Source organism: Hetaerina americana, unplaced genomic scaffold (assembly GCF_022747635.1).
Source record: "Hetaerina americana unplaced genomic scaffold, ioHetAmer1.1.p SCAF_101, whole genome shotgun sequence".
In the NCBI taxonomy this organism is placed as follows: domain Eukaryota; kingdom Metazoa; phylum Arthropoda; class Insecta; order Odonata; family Calopterygidae; genus Hetaerina; species Hetaerina americana.
Genome location: NW_027286082.1, coordinates 31,597 through 35,413, shown reverse-complemented (window position 1 = coordinate 35,413; position 3,817 = coordinate 31,597).

Sequence of the window (3,817 nt, the reverse complement as noted above, 5' to 3'; positions counted from 1 at the left end):
TTTAACATATCTAGCTCCTCCACTCTGCACGAGATCCATTTCGGCACCCAATCCAACTTCGTGAGGATCTCATGTGCTCGCAGTATATTATAAATTAGGCCTAATCAACGAAAGAAAATATTTTTCTATGATCTTTTCATCACCTTTACCGAGTACTATTCTAATAAATCCTAATTTTTTGTTGGCTAGTCCACAAAATCCCAGTATGTGTTTCACCCAGAAGAGATCGCAAGTGAGGGTTACACCTAATTATTTCATCCAGTCTTCATATTCCATTTCGGTGTACCCGATGCAGTTGGCCTTCGGCAGGGAATTGCTCAATTTCCAAAAATACATTACTACGCAATATTTTACAATTTATGTGATAAAGCTGCGGTGTCCTCAGGAATGTGGATGTCACGGCAAAAAACCGAATCGTCGGAAAATACTCGTAGCTTACAAGTAACAACGGTGTCAATGTCGTTAATGTTAATTAGGAACAAAAGAGGTCCAATGACATTTCCCTGGGGAACACTCGAAGCAACTTCCACAGCATTTGATCCAACTCGATCTATAACTGCACTTTGTACTTGACCATTCAAAAGTCTTTCATCCAAATCTGGATATTTTACTATGCTCTATGATTCTAGATTTGTGGTTAGTTTACTATGAAGAACTTTGTTAAAGGCTTTATTAAAAACCAAAAAACTGTGTCCATTGAAACATTGCTTGATCTCAAAATAAGAATATTATGAACAAGAAGCGAAGGTAATGTCTCGCCGGATCTACCCTCTCGGAACCCGTGCTGACTTTTCATCAATAACTCCGGATAATCGAGGAGTCTCATAATCAAACAGGCAACTATATGTTCTATGATCTTGCATGAAATGGATAAGAGGGAAATAGGCTTGTAATTGCTCGGTTCCTCCAACGGGAAGCCAACACATTTTTCTGCCATGAATATGCATTCAGACTTGCATGATGACTTTCCTCCCGGTAAAATATTGCGGAGGTAAAACATTCCCCCAATCGGATATCCAGGTGGCGACTACTGGGAGGGAAACATCAGTCAAGGTGGATAAATGCAGAATGGGGGTATTGAACGTCAAATCATTAGGGGTGTACGGGGAATTAGAAAATGCAAGATTGGAGATGGATAGCCTGGGTACAGACATCCTAGGATTGAGCGAAATTAAATGGTTGGGGACTTTATGTCTCCGTGAGTATGATAGACATCACTAGATACCTCACCACTGGAGGTGTCTATGATAGGAATATTTAGATGCCTATCATAATCACGTAGACATGGGCAGCGAAAATAATATCTCGCTGGAAATATAATGAAAGGATATGGATGATAAAATTTGAGGCAGAATCTTCAGCTATAGTGATAGTTCAGTCGTAAAAGAGGAGGGAATAGAGGTAAATATACGAAAAGCTGGAAGATGTTCAAAGAACAGAGAAATGGGAGGAAACCCTCATAAAAATGAGAGATTGGGCTGAGAGAGGGCTGAGTCTGGAGGTCTATAGAAGGAACATAAGTTAAGGTTGGGTTAATGAGATCGCAGTGTGGGGCTTCAAAAACTTCCTATATTATTACTATGAACCACACATTATTTGAATACATATTTAAAAAATCCCATCTTGTAAATTGCTTCAGATATCTCATATTCATCAGTGATCTTATTAGAGACCTAATAATATAGCGTGAGAATGTAACATGCATTCTATTTTTGATCGGAAAAATATGTCATTCGCGAAATGAATGCGACATCCAAGTTTAAAATGCCTCAGCTCACCGGGCATTTTAATCTTCATTTTAAGCTTCCTTGTTTCACCCTCCTGACAGCACTGAAATCTGAAGGGTGAAAACAGTCCAAACGTCCTGGCGGTATTTAATTTAAAGTTGCGGTTCACAAATATGCCCTAAAATGGCTCTGTCGAGCCCACTGCTTCCTGCGTGCAACCCTTTAAAATCAGAGGTATCGCGTAACACTACAGCCCGACAAGAAAATGCAAAAAACTTCTACAACTCTGTGTACGAATTAGCGTACAATAGTAACCCCATCCCCCATTACTAGATTAGTGGAACACTTTACATAAATATCAGGAATTTCTGTAAAGAGTAAAAAATATTCGCCTTACCCGGGATTGGAATCTGGTTCCGCCGATGCTCGCCCGAATACTTAACGTATTTAAGCAACCGAAGTGACCCCTTGCACTCCGAGATTTCGGAGGTTTCAACGAAAAAACATTTATGACGAAATAACATGCGTAGAATATTGTAGGCGTGCGTGTAGCGTAATAGTCCACGAAGTTTAAGCCAACGTTTTTTTAAACGAACAGGTGCTTACCTTAGGCAAATCCACACCTCGCTTAGTAATGAAACCAACGTCCTAAATTTAACGTTTTGTTATTTGGAATGCGACAATGTTATATTTTCATGCACCGATGAGGAAAAATGGACCGCCTAGTTTATCGGCATAGAGCATTTATACGTTACGCCATTATTTTTCTCATTGGGTGTAATACTTAATGAACAACAACTCTTTTATTAACAATGCGTGGATAATGATTCTATGAATCTCCGTGAATATGTTTAAGTATGCCCGTGTAAATCTACAAGCTCATCATAGGTTTGTACTCCACGTGCCTATTCACCTCTTAGGGTTTATTGGGATCACCACCAACATACAGGGTTCGTCCGGAAAATAAGTGCTAGGTAAGTGCTAGGCTAAATAAGTGCTAGGTAGTGTAAGACTCCTGGGCTGGCCGCGCCGCTCCAGGCGCGCCCAGCACCGCTCTGACGGGCTGCGATTGGATGGGGGTATGTTGGCAAGCGACGCTGAAAAAGGCAGTCGGCTCTGAGCTGTGGTGTAGTGAGGAGCTCTGTTAACGCGAACCTCCACGCTCGACCCACGTCACGGAAAGCAATGCCGAAGTTTTTGGAGCAGCGTTATTCCATCAAATTTGCGGTAAAGCTTGGGAAATCGTCTACCGAAACTGTCGGTATGATTAACCAGGCTTACGGGGAGTCAGCCATGTCCAGAAACATGATCTTTCGGTGGCACAAGATGTTCGTGGAGGGCAGAGAAGAAGTCGACGACGAGTCTTCGAGAGGTTCCCGATGATGCCTTCGCGGGAGCGTTCCAGGAATGGGAACGCCGCTGGAACAAGTGTATCAACTCACAAGGGTCCTATTTTGAGGAATATTAGCTTAAGATATGTAAAAGTGTAATAAATTTTTTTTCCTGAGCTCAGTACACTTATTTTCCGGACGAACCCTGTAGTCGGTGATAGGTTTATAAATGTCTGCAATCAAGTGTTTTAGGCCGATTTTCGAAAATGATGGAAGCATTAGAGTTCGCTCATCCAAACTAGAGTCAAAGGTAGGAGTTGAAAGTATATCAGGAAAAGAGTTTAGCCTCATCCGGCATGGTAACTGTTTATTTGGCAATTTGAACTCCTGTGGATGACGTGCATTCATTCAGTGCGGAGGGATAATCCGTCGGGTGGGTAGAGTGAGATATTTTATCAAAAGCTGCTCTTCGACAAGCATCATCATGTTTCAAAAATGGTTCTAAGAAAGACTTCACTCCACTTAACATATTACCAGTGAAGAATGAGCCATCATTTTTATTTCTTTAATTTGACCCTCTTCGAATTTCGTCCCACCACCGAGTCCACCGAAGTGTCCATAAACAATGTCATTTCGGAGGCGAGTGATACAATCTTTTGCGAATAGGAGGGGAAGACCAACGCCTTCTTCCTTATCACTAACACTTCGAGATTTAATATATTCTAAGATTACTGATGGAATGGAAATTTTGGCCAATCC